The sequence below is a fragment of the Meriones unguiculatus genome, chromosome 11 (genome assembly GCF_030254825.1).
Source record: "Meriones unguiculatus strain TT.TT164.6M chromosome 11, Bangor_MerUng_6.1, whole genome shotgun sequence".
Taxonomy (NCBI): Eukaryota; Metazoa; Chordata; class Mammalia; order Rodentia; family Muridae; genus Meriones; species Meriones unguiculatus.
In genome coordinates, this window is record NC_083359.1 from 8002221 (window position 1) to 8016209 (window position 13989).

The 13989-nt window shown below is 44.0% G+C and overlaps 1 pseudogene; it reads left to right on the forward strand.

Annotated features, from left to right (window-relative positions):
• The first annotated feature begins 3134 nt into the window (after positions 1-3134).
• LOC110563602 (small ribosomal subunit protein eS6-like) lies at positions 3135-4281 on the forward strand (annotated as a pseudogene).
• The last annotated feature ends 9708 nt before the right edge of the window (positions 4282-13989 follow it).

Here is a 13989-nt window from a genome sequence, read left to right on the forward strand (position 1 = left end):
TCCTGCACCTCCTGGGGTTTTACAACTAAAGGACACGTTGGAGAGGAAGTGTCTGACACAGTTGGTAGCAACCTGGTCCCTCCACAGCACGGCTTGGGGGCCAGGCCATCTGTGATGGCTCCTCCTGAAGCAGAGATGATTTGTAACAGTTAAGTGGGAAGGGATCAGGCCTAAATGAATGAGGCCATGGCTGCACAGCATGGGGTGTGGGGTGTGCTTGCTCAGACCTCTGGGGTAGGGTCTCCCTGTGGTCAAGTCTCAGCTGGGATTATAGGGTCTTCTGACCCAGCTACCTCAAGCCCAACACGGTCTCAGAGCAATCCAGGACAAGGGCTCTGTGTCCACAGTCGCATTCGTCACCATGCCTTATGTCACAAGCTGTGGGAAAAACAACAGAGCATGTCTTCTGTCACTTTTTGTATGTTCTTTGGGACATTCTACCCCTCAGTTGGCCTTCCACCTACAAACCTCTCACTTTTGAGCCATCAGAACACGTGCATTTTTACCACCTCTGCATGCTGGCGGTTCATCTTGCTGTCTTGTTTGAGGAGACTGCCACTCCCACCGCAACTCGTTTTATTCTGCCAACTGAATCCAACCATGACTGACTTCATACTTTTGATGGAAGAATAAAGCCACATTTTCCTGGACCTCAGTTCACCACATCAGCTACTTTGAACAGCCAGGAATGTACTTGAAAGTTGTCTTAGTCCGTTTTGTGTTGCTGTAATAAAATGCCACACACTGAGACATTCATAAGGAAAGAGAGAGATTTATTTAGCTCCTGGCTCTAGAGGCTGGGGAATCTGAAAGCGTGGCGCCGTCATCAAAGTGGGCTTCCTGTGGGGATCCCCATGCTGCATCATAACACAGCAGGCGAAACAGAAACACCACCAAGCAAGAGGGACAGCCCAGAAGCTCAGCCGGCACGGGATAGCCACAGACGCTCAGCCGGCACGGCACACTTCTTCAAAGTTCTACCTCCCCTCTGCACTGTTACACTGGAAGCAAACTGCAACATGAGCCTTGGATGGGACAAACCACAACAAAATTCAAGCCTGTTTTCACCACACCAGAAAGCTTTGCTTCTTCCTGGAGAAATGTTTTGAGCTTGGTTTAGTTGCAGGAAATAAGAGACAGGAAGTAGACTCACAAAAGACGAGTCTGGTAGTCAGTGCCCGTGATTCGAATCTCTTATCAGACTCTCTAAACCACTTCACTACTTAGTCAGCGTTTCCTGCACCAGGACCACAATGGCATTAGGAGGTTTATAATGCGTCTTACTGTCTGGCAGAGCAAGTTTTACTCTCATTCGATTTCTTCTAACTCAGTGGTTCTCAACCTATGGGTTGTGACCATTTTGGCAAGCCTCTTATCTCCAAAAATGTTTATAGTAACTTTTCTAACAGAGGCAAAATTAGAGTTATGAAGTAGCAGTAGAAATAATTTTATGGTTAGGGGTCACCACAACCTGAGGACTTTATTAAAGGGTTGTAGCATTAGGAAGTTTGAGAACTGCTGGTCTAATCCATCATTGGTTTTGTTTGTTGTGTTTTGTTTTTGAAACTATCATTTTATGATGGCTTGCACATAAAAAAAACTTGGTACTTCATCAAAAGACACTTGTTGGCATTCTGACTGGGGTGACCAGACTTTAGATTCAACTCCACCTCACAATTTCCGGCCTTTGACTTCACCACTGCCAACAGCTGAACCCTAGACTATCAGTTTCCTCGGGTTGTTAGAATAAACTTGTATTAACTAGGTGGTTTAAAGAGTGAATTGATTCATTACAGTTCTGAAGGTGAGAAGTCCTCAAACAATGTGTTGGAAGGATCATGTTTTATCCCCCCCCAGGACCCCTTCCCGCACACGAACATTCTCAATTTCCTTCAGACTGTTTGCCGGTGACACTTCCCACCAGTCCACTCTCCCCCTCAGCCCAGGGTCGCTCGATGCTCTCCCTGTGAGCAGAGCTGCTTTGTCTTTACTTGGGCTTCTAAGGCCACCATCCATCAGGTTTCCTTCCAGTCCACCCTTGTCCACGATGGCCTCCTTGTAACTAATCACGGCTGAGAGACCTTACTCACAGAATAACAGCCCACCCTGTGATGCTACATGGGGCGGGGGGCCCTCTGGGGGCATTGCAGCGCAAGCCAGAGAAGAGCTGTCTTTTCATGGGCTGCCTGTGGGCAGAGAACTAGAGGGAGCCAGGCTGAACCAGCGTCTTTCCCTCTTTTTTTTCTTTTTTCTGTCTTTCTACCCCTCCCCCGCCATGGTGCTGGAGCTGAATCTAGGGCATCACATGCTGGAGAGAGGAGAGCAGAGTCTTTCCTCCCCCTGCCAGTCCCACTCGAGGACTGAGCGACTGAGCAATGGATGCTCTTGGCATTCCCGAGCTGTTTCCTGCCCCCAGAATGCCTCTGCCTTTCACGCTCAGTTTCTACAGCAGACACCAAGTGCTGTTAACCTCTGCTCCCCTTGTCCTTGCCAGCCCACAGACAGACACCTGTGTCTGAGGTGCTTGCCAACCTGTCCCCTGCCCAAGCACCAGGGAAACCTCTTTTTCAGAGAAAGTGCTGAAGGCTTGTTTTGCACAACCTGCACAGTTAAAAGCAAATCTGTCCTGAGAGACTACAGGTCTCTTCAGTTCCCCCTTTGTTACTTGTTCCCCAGGATATGATGCCTCATCTAAAGTGTACTTTCCAGAGCACCTTGAGACATCATATTCTTTGATAGCTACACAGTAGTCAGGAACTGTTGGTCCATGGGGTCCAACAAAGGCAGCTCAGTTCTTAAAGTGACAGTGCTATGGTAGTGCTTAACATAAATGTGTGGCCTGGTTGTCCTGAACTCATCCCTTCCTGTCACTTTATACCAGTGGGGATCCTGCCCCCTCCCCCACACATACTCTTACCCCTAGACAGGCTTGAGTTTATTCCCCAGTTAGAGGCTCAGAGTGAATGTTACCCTCTTCAAAGCCACAGGAGCTGTTCTCAGTATCTTTGAACCTTCTGGCCTGTGACTTTATAGTTACCAGATCTCCTATGAGCACCAGTTCTTCAGTGATTAAAAAATATTCTTTTGGGCTTTTTTTTTTTCACAGTACCTTCTAGGTGGTCAGTCATGTCAAGATGAAGCTGAATAGCTCCTTCCCTCCCACCGGCTGTCAGAAACTAGTTGAAGTGGATGGTGAATGCAGACTTCGTACTTTTCTCTGAGAAGCACACGGCCACAGAAATAGCTGCTAACATTCTGGGTGAAGAGTGAAAGGGTCATGTGGTCTGAATCAGTGGCAGGAATGACAGGCAAGATTTTCCCATGAAGCAAGAGAGAGCCGAGCTGATCCAGGGCTTCCTCAGAAGCTCCCATGAAAGGATAAAGGAACATTAGTTCTATGTCTTTGCCTAGGGGCAAATTTAGCAAGGTTTGGTCTGAGACTAGGGCTGGGGCCTTAAAGGAGTTAAGGTTTTGATTCCTGAGAGCTTGGCTTTTCCTCCGAAGGGACTGGATTTATCGGTAACAGGACTGCTGTGTTCACCATCTCTGATGCCTTGGAGACATTACAGGTCCCTCCTGTACAACGTTGCTTGATTAGCTTCCTATTTTTGTCCCATTTCTTCCCTCAAAAACTGCATATGACATGCTACACTTCTTAACAACTTTGCTTGGCATAAGACACAGCTTGTGCAAGACCTCCCAAGCCCAGCTTTTCTGTCTCTTTTACCTTCTTATTTCCTGGCCACCTCCCCCTTGGGATTCCATCACTGAAGAATGACCTGCTGATCAAAGTCAGCTATAGACCAACGAGACTGGGGAGCAGAAGCACAAGTCTGTTTGCAGATGCATTGCAGCTGCTGATCAGAGTGTCCTCAGCGTGGTGATTGTAATAAAAGGAAAGGATGTTCCTGGGGTGACAAATAGTATGGTGCCTCAGCGATGGAGGCCAAAGAGACAGAGTAGAGTCCAAAAGCTTTTCGATCTCTCTAAGGAAGATGATGTTCATCAATGTGTCATCAGAAAGCCCAGAAACAAAGAAGGGAAGAAGCCCAGGACCAGAGCACACAAGGTTCAGCATCCTGTAACTCCACGTGTTCTGGGACACAAAGGTCACCCCATTGCTCTGAAGAAACAATGCACTAAGTAAGACAAGGAGAAATCTGCAGAATATGCTAAAGTTTAGGCCAAAAGAATGAAAGAAGACAAAGAATATTTCCAGACAAGATTGCCAAGAGATGTGGGCTCTCCTCACTGAGAGCTTCTACTTCTGAATCCAGGTGAAAATATTTAAGAGTAACAAATGATTCAGGACTTAAATCTCTGGAAAAAAAAAATCTTCTGGGCTAGTGAGATGGCTCACTGGGTTGCTGTGTGACACTGTGCCTAGGGAGATGTGAGCAAATATGTGTGCATTCCACATGGGTATAATGCAGACCAAAGTCCAGAAAAACACCGTCAAAGTCCAGCTTGATGAACCGAAGCCTTCCACTGAGGTTACTTACAAGAATATAGATGGGGGTTACTCACAGGAGCAGAAATGAGTCAAAGATGACTGCGTCACCAAAGCCCACCGGAGCCCAGTGACAGTTCATGAAAGCTGGAAACTTGGAGTGCACTGAACAGCCTGCAGGCAGCTCGATAGGGTGGAGAGAGACTCTTTCAGGCGGATCAGGGCATGAACCCCTTCCATGTGGCTCAGCAGATCTCTGCTTTTTTTTTTTAGGCGTCGAGGCTTGTCTGAACCTCTCCTCAATCAGCTTGTCTAAGAGCGTCTCTCTACAATCTTTCCAGCTTGTGTATGCTTGGGGAAGGGACGCTCTTGTGAATCCTGTCAGTTTCAGAGACTTCCTCAAGACTTTGAGTTGTTTCCTTTCCGAGCTTAAGGACCTTTTCTTGCAGGATGAAATGCTTCACCTCTCTTCAGGACATCGTATATTTTAGTAACAACTTTCTCTCCAAGGTGCATAGTTTTATCATGGAGGAAACTGCTAGAGCACAGAGGTGAAGGCAGTGACGGACAAGTCTGATGTCCTGAGTTAGATCCCTAAGCTGCACGTGGTTGAAGGAGAGAACCAGCCTCCTCTGACCTTCACACATCTTTCCCTAACACACACATGTATTCATCTCCTAATAAATAGATACGCATGTAATAATTTAAAATCATTTTTTCTACCTTAGCTATTAAGTTGCTTGCATGGGTGAATATTTCCCTTTTTCAGTATTTGTTATTCAATTACTTCCAAATTGCAAAAGATATGTAGCTTCATTTAATTGTCAATTTTCTTTTATGGCTGTTGTTTTTACTACCATAATAAAGGTCTAAAAATGCCTGACTGAAATGAGAATTAAAAATTTTAAAAACATTCATTATATTTATAGATTTATTTTTGCAAAAATCATAAGAACTCAGTATGTTCAAATTTTTCTGTAAATTTTATTTTTTTGGAAGTTTTGCCTGTCACATCTATTGTATATTTTTATAATCATGTATCATTAATACAAATGTAGATATGCACATTTTAGAACACTAAAAAATGTAGAATAAGAATGTGTAAATACTCCTACCATTCACGGTATACCATAGCCACTATTATTTATCTTTAAACATATTTCAAGTTTTTCCTTTCCATTAACTAGTTATCATCAAAACAAAAGTTTTGTCATACGTTATCTTGAATCAGTCTGCATGAGTTTTCTGTATGGCCTATTAGTGTCTTTATGATCCACAAACTTTCAAGGTTTGGGCATAGGTGAAGTTGCTGTAAATATCACTGTAAATATTTATTTATTTTTTTAGTATACCGAGACAAAATGCTTGGTGCTTGTGCTGCAACCAAAGTAAAACTTAAATATAAATAGCGTTATTGAAACTCGAGTTTGAGACGGGAGAGATGGGTCAGTGGTTAAGAGTGCCTGCTGCTTTTGCTAGGACCCAGGTTTGGTTCCCAACACCCACGTGTTGGCTCAAAATCACCCATAACTCCAGTTCTATGGGGTCTGAGGTCCTGTTCTGTCCTCTTTGGGAACTGAACAAATCGGATGCATTTACTTTCCCACAGAGAAAACATGCACATGAAATAAAAATAATAATAAAGTAGCATTAACAACAAGAAACTGAAGGTTGGTAAAACAAATGAGATTTTGTTATTTAGTCTCTGTGTTAGCAGAGGTTGTATATATAAAGCTATTACAAAAAGATACTTGTATAAAAATAATTTTAAATGATATTGGTTAAAATGAGTAAGTAAAATGACATTACAACATTATCATTCCACAGAGGAAGTCCTAAGGGACTTACATTCAGTCTTAGTTTTAAAAAAGACTTTATCATGCAGAGCCCCAATGATATAGAAAATTATATGGAAGAGCATAGTCTTACAGTAAACTCAATAATCTATATATCACTCAGCTTCTGGAGTTATCAATACATGACCAGCATCAGATCATCTGTATCTCTATATACTTCTCTCTGGACCCAGGATAACTTGAAGATATTGATCATTACTTTATGTACTTAATTTGTTTTCATTTTTAAGCTAGAGTTTTGCTCTCTATCTCACACTGGCCTTGTTTTATCATCATGGTTATGAAATGATTACCCTGGTACAGGCAACAGTATATAATAGTGGCACAGACAGTGGTCCATAACCATGGTGTCGGTCCCTCATTTCATATCTGGTATATTCCTAAAAAGACAATTGTTTGTTCGCTAGTTGAATATTTAATGTTAAATCTACACTGAAAAGATAAAATGAGCTCCTGGGGTGGTTCATGCCTGCAATCAAAGCAATGAGCAAGGCAAGCAGGGGAAGATACAAGCCAAGACCATCCTGGATAATTTGGTGAGGCTTTGCCTCCTTTTAAAGAAAGGAGGATTGGAGGTGTACTGCTTGCCTAGTATGAGGCAGAGTTCAATTCCCTCTATAGCCAACGAAAAGTACAATAAATGCCAAATTGTGTCCTACTCTTTACAAATCCTAGAGATAATAAAATGTGCCCACAGATTACCCCAACAGTGATGAGTTTTTCCAGAGTCATGAATTCTTGAGTTTCAATATATGTCACATCCTTAAAAATCCCCCCTCTCGAGATCAATCTGCAAGATAATTTTCATGTAGTTGAGACATGGACGCAAGGCCTTTGGTAACCTCTTGATTTCCTGGCATCACTGGATGTCCCATCTTACACAATTCCTACTTCAGACCTACAACCAGCCACCTTCAAAAGGAGCTCTGGTCCCTTCTAGTGGGAAGTGGTTTAGAAGCCATAATGTGGCCTCTGAGGATGAAGAGAACATCATCTGTGTAACTGGCTTTGGATAACTGGCATGGAAAGACTGTGTGATGGGCACTGATTTTGAAAATAAGTGCTGCCCACAGTGTATTGGGGTCCTTGTGTTTGGGGCTAGTTCCACTGACACTCTTCTCAAGCGTTGGCACCTGGAGTCATCAGAACATTTATCTTAACACTTGACCTGTTATGTTTGAAATCTGAAATGGACACTTGGTTCTCACCTGATAAACTGCTTTTAGAGGTTGGAGAATATTTGAGATGTGGGGTTGGTTAGTGGAAATGGGTCACTAGTGGGTGCGACTTGAAGGTTGTACCTGACTCTATCTCCAGCCCAGCTCTGTGCTTTCACCCTGGGGTAGTGCGACCAGTCACCTCACACTGCCACCTCCACACTTCTGTCATCTTGATGGAATGAGGTCTTCAGAAACTGTGAGCCTGAAGAGACTCTCCTTCCCTCACATTGCTTCCATCAGACATTTTATCACAATAAGAAAAGTAAAAGACACAGACTATCTGAGAAGTGCGGTCGGTGCTGAGAGAAACCTGAGAACGTAGCTCTTAGGCCTTTAGAATGGATGTGAGGGGAGAATTTAGAGGAACCTGGAGTGGAGCTGCAGCTTGAAGAAATGCTGTCCGTAGAATTTAATGGGCATTCTGGTGGGAATTCACGAGAACAAACTGTTGATAGAAATGTAGACAGTAAACACCATCCATGCTCATGATGTTTCAGAGGGAGCAGGGGTGTTCAGTCAAAGAATCCCCAACTTCTGAAAATCAGAATGAGGCTGAATTCAAAAGCAATGCGTTAATTTATTCATTTGTTTCAAGACAGTGTAGCGCTCAGGCTGTAGGATAGTTGTGTCTAAGTGTATTTAGCTTGATTTATAATGAGAATTCAAAGGAGGGGACTAGTAAAAGTAACTTTGGAGTAAGGACATTTAAAATTGCAGACAAAAGAAATGCAAGTGAAGAGGATGAAACTTTTAAAGAGATTATCACTGAGAAAGAGAAACAACGTGCTTTGCTGTCCACAATAGGAAGGCAAGATTCCACACGCTGAGTTTGTGGTCGGAACCTGAAAACTCATTTGGAAGACTTTAATTTGGAAAACAGAGTGACACTACAGGACTGACATGCTCAAATAGGGTGAGCTAGAGAGACGTTTCCCACTGTTCAGACACATGGGCACTTGGAGTCTATTTCACCTGTAGTCGGGGATCACAGCCACATCTCAGAACTAGGCATCATCTGAATGCTGTCAGTTTTGCACACGCACAAAATGAATGTGTTATAGAGTCGAAAGGCCTTGTGCCAAGGTTCCAGAGAGGAAGCCCAGGCGCCCAGGCAGTATGTAATAGGGTTGGTGTCCTTCATGGAAGTCCTGAGAAAGCAGAGTATAAAGCTATGAAGGAAGGATACAGTCAGGATGCAGTGGAGTCAGGCCACTATGCAGCCCTGACCTCGAACTTGCTCTGTAGACTAGGCTGGTCTTGAACTCACAGAAACATGCCTGCCGTTGCCTCTGTAATATTGGAATTAAAGGTGTGACCAGCATGCTGGCTATGTTGGTGTTTTGTCTTGCTTTGGTCCTGCCTTTCTTCGTTGTGCCTCCATTCCTTCCTCTTGGGATGGGAACGCTTAAACTGTACCATTGGATATTGGAATGATATAATGTGTGTTTTGATCACCTGAGGGTTCACTCCTAAGAGTCTGCCTTGACTCTCAGGAGAGACCTTGAACTTTGGAGAAGTGTCAGGACTGTTGAGACTATGGGGTTCTCAAAGTTGCTCTCGAAGTTGAAGTGGCTAGGTTTCACACGGCGAGACGGCCATGTTTATGACACTAGGAGTAGAATGCTGTGGTGTGATTGTGAAATGTCCCCCTTCAGGCTCATGTGTTTGCGCCATCAGTCCATGGATGGTGATGCTCATTACAGAGCTTTGGGGACATGTAGCTTGGTTGACAGAGGCAGGTTGCTAGCCATGGGCTTTTAACAGTCATGCCTGCTTTCAGATTGGTCTAGCTTCTCTTGTTTAGCATAATGAATCTAGGCACTCCACTTATAGACTGACTTTGTCTTAAACTGTGAGACCCAATAAACCCTTCCTTCTGCTTCTTTACCCAGGTATTTTTGTCACAGAAATGTGGCTAGCACAGAGCCGATGCTGAACTAGAAAGAGGGAAGGCCCAAATGCCCATTGCTGTGATGTGGAGCAGTAAAAAAAAAACAAAAAAAAACCCACATCCCACCCCAGACGCTTCTGGTGTTTCCTGTGGATGGACATGAAGATGTCCATGCGGCCTGCATAGTACTCTTAGCTCACTGATAAAGTGCCACAGACTTGCAACTCTTTGAGGGTTTTGTGGCACTTCAGGGCAAGGATTGTGGTCAGTCACATTTACAGCACTTGAGTTTTGGATAGGGAGCGCACACCCCAAGGCTTGGGCCCAGAAGCCTTAACTAATGACTTCAAGGGGATCAAGAAAGGGCAGGAAAACAGACATCCGCACAAGGAAGCTGGGATCAGGTTGGTGTGCTCATTCTGTTGGAGAGCACCTGCTACTGCCAGTCACCTGGAACATTGGTGGTTTTTCAGGTACAGCGCAGGGAGAGAGGTCCGCTCATGTTGGTAGGTGGTCTCTTCAGGAAAGCAGGCTCAGGCTTTAAGAAGCTGCGATTACTAGACTCAGCACTCACTTGCTGGGACTCGGACTCCTGAGGGAACCTTTGTCATTCCTCTTGAGCCTCACCGGAATGAGGCTTCATTTACAAACCTTCAGCTCTTGGTGACCTCTTCTGCTGTCTTGCTGGCTTTTTTCCCAAATACTTTGCTAAATTATCTATTTGTTATTTTATCATGTGTGTCGGAGGGTACACACCTGACACATGACATGCCTGACGCATGTGCATATCAGAGAGCAGCTTTGTACAGTGTGTCTTCTCCTTCCATCTTCACATGGATGTCAGAAGACTTAGGTCTTCAGACTAGTGCACCAAACACTTTCCCTGATGAGCCATCTGCACTGCCCAGAACTTCTGTTTTTGTGAGCATCAGATTTTTCCAAGTAAACTTCTGCAAATTGCTCCTTAGGGGAAAAAACAAAACAAAACAAAACAAAACAAAACAAAACAAAACAGCAATAGATGCTCTAGAAAAATAATACAAAACACATTCCATGTTCAACAAGACAGGGAAGCTGGCAGAATGTATTGAGAGATGCGCCTAACTGTAAAAATGCAAGGCTCCTTAGATCCGCATCAATAAGCAACCCCTTTAACAGCGTTTGATTAGTCTTCCTGATATTATTAAACACAGACTTCCAGGGTCCGAGGATTGTTCAAGGTTCCTGAATAAACTGCATTGAAAAAAAAAAACAAAACACAGACTTCCCTTTATAATCTATCCAGCGACCCTGCTGTGGGATAGGAGCTGGGGCACTCTGCTTTGGAAAACACTCACCGAACGATTGGTGAAACTGTACATTCCCCTCATCAGGTCACTGTTTCGCCATTACCTGCTGTCAGTGTGTATTTAACAAATTTTCCCAACTCCGCTTCTGAGCTGCTCTCTTATTCCATATGTTTAAGCTGATAACTGGGATTTACTGCTGCTCATGACCCAGTGTCACAGTGTAATTCTATCACCATGATTCTTTGCCAGCTGAGCCATTTTACTAGCAAATTATTAAACTGAGCTATTGGAATAGAAATGGCTCCTGACAACTATAGCCTGGACCCATAGATAGGTTCAGCTCTGCATGGCAGGAAAGGGATATCTAATGGGTAAGAGAGAGGGACATATGATCTGAAATCCACGTGAAGATGTGCGGAATATGACCACTGAAAACACAGACACTGGCTCTTAAGGGAGAGCAACGAGCACATTGATCTGGCACATTTATTCCAATGAGTTCAAAGGACTTCAAAGGCTCCATGACAAAAGTATTTTATTAGAGCCAAAGAGTAGCACATGGGGCTTTGAAACAACCATTGATGGCTTGATGGTTTACTAGTTTTCAAAGAAACAGACAACAATAAAACTTGTGAAATGAAACCCATTAAGGAAACACTGAGGAGGGCAGGACTCCGGGCTGTGCTCCTCCTTGCATCCATTTCAAGGCTTCTCTCCTTGGTCACTGTGGCTGGCTTTGCAGCCCGAGAGAAAAGAAATCGCTAGTCACTCGATGCTCACTTGCTGTGGCTTCAGGAAGTCTCCAGACATGTGCATGTGTTTTGTGATGTTGCCTGAATGTCAACACAAGCACCCCCGAGTGTGCGCCTCTAGGGTGGGTGCTTGTGAATGCTGGTTTGCCCTCATTCAGACGGTTGCCAAATAATCTTCTAACTAGGGATTTGTTTTTGTTTTTTAAATCAGTAATTTTAAAGACAGGAGGTAGACTGGTTAAAAATGTAAAAACATCAAGCATAATTTATGGCAAGAGTTCTTTCATGAAATTGTGTTTTACGTTATTTTAAAATATTTAAGGATACATGTGCTGCTTGTCCAGTAAAGAAGCTTCCCCCAGTAGGTTGCTAAAGACAGTTTGAAGTGTGCTTGTTGCTATTTTTGGCTGATTTAACCGCCCACCCCCCAAGAAGCATTTCCACTGAAATAATAAATGATTAGTGACAATTCAAACGAAACAGTGTCTAGCCTTGCTTTGAACAGCATAGAAGTTGTGCCCCTTGAAAATTTCATATATATAAGTGTGTAAATTTGCATACAATGTGGTGTCAGATGCTAAGCTTAGACGCACACAAGCTGGGCTTTCATCTCTGGGTACACAGCCGGAATCTCAGAAGTTCTCAGAAGCTCTGAGGGCATTTGTGGGGAAAGCCGTACGTGACAGGAAATAGAGTCTCCCTGATACTCACCCTGAGATATTAGCAACACCCTCCAAATCATTAGGACAACCAACATATACCTCCGTAATAAGAGCTATCGATTTTACAAATGGGGTGGAATTACCGCTACTCAGCAGCGGTGGTGGAGCGGAAAGATATTAGGAATCAAATCAAAGACAGACAGACAACTAAGAGCAAAAACACTGCCGAGATGCAAGCCCAGGGGGTGAGACCCAGGAGAAGAGTGGGGAGCCTTCCTCCTGGGAAGCCTCTTCCTTTCAGGAAGCCTCCTGAAAGGAGCCTCTTCTTTGGCATTTGTTAGATGACTGTGGCGCAGGTTACAGGTGAACATCAGCCACATAGGACTGTTCTTACGTGGCTACATTCAACCCTTCGCCACCCCTTCCAGGACTCAACGAATTCCCTGCCTCAAGCAGGATGCACACACAGAGAGAAAAGACCCAGGACATTTTTTATTTTAAGGATGTAGCCATTTTATTTCCCTGTTAAATTCAAATGTCACATGCCGAGACATAGGAATTTCTTATCAGAAGGCTTTGCCTAGCAAACTGTTTGCCTGCAAGCTGGAAGCGTCACCTCGGCTCTGTCCCCTCCCCTTTGATAGTATACTCCCTTTTACTGACCTCTGCAAAGGGGGGGGGGAGGTAGAATTAAATCTTTGAAGGACCTATTTCTGATGTGACCCTTTAAAGGTCATTCTCCCTGGCACATTTACTGTGGCATCAACAGGCCGATGATAGGAAAGGAATAGCCGAGGAAGGCTGGAGTATAGAGTTCTCTGTGTGGGTTCATTAACAAGGCCAGGAAGTTCACCCTGACCTGAGCCATACCCAATCACGCTTCCCTTTTCCTGTAGGTGTGTAACAGAAAACTAACCTACTGATCCCAGGTGAGATAAGTCTGAGTTGGAGCAATCTTATCACTGAAGAAGATAACTTTTGCAGGTATAACCGCTCAGTCATAACAGCTCCGTCTATAACTGCATTTGCACGCAGCTTTTGCTTCCTGTGAGTTCTGGATCCTGTTCTGCCTGGGGTCACGGAGAAGAACAGCCTGTCCCAAGCGCTGGCCCTGTGCCTGGCATAATGAAGGTCTGCCGAATTAAGGGCTGGGTGAACGAATGATTCCAAGACAAGATACGAATGCAAAAATCTCTGTTAATTTATTCTGTAGTTTCAACACATCTTCTTATCCAGTTCCCTGCCCTTTGCCATATCTCTGTAGGGAGCCCCGGTGAGACCAGAGCACAATGCCCTCAAGCCAAGAGGAGCTTGGAAACAAGCCTGCAACACAAAAGATGGAATCTTGTTTTCTCTTTACAGTTGATCACAGTGCACATTGTTCAATAGCTCCATCTGTGTTTCCCACCCACACATCTGTGCCCACCCATAATTATGACATTAAAATACCGAGGCATGGAAACACCATTTTCTATCCTACTTACCTGAGAGAGCTCCAGTCCATAAAAAAAAAAAACCAACCAGCATAATTTCTAATATTCCCCAACTGTAGGGTCCAGCTATTTATGAGTATCTAGTACGTGGTGGACACAAGCCTCTATATTTAGAATGTGAATGACTATGAATAGGACTCAGCTCCTAAAAGCTAACAGCTTGCTGAAAATGCCAGCACATAAAATGTACCATGACCTCAGAACAGAAGTTAGTTAGGCACATTAAGAAATTCCTGGCAAGGGACCATCTTGGTCCTGTGTATTGCTATAACAAAATACCTGAGACCGTGTAATGTATAAAGAACAGGAACTTATTTCTCATAGTTCTAGGGTTGAAGAATCCCTGGTTAGGGTGCTAGAATGTGGTGTCTGTAGT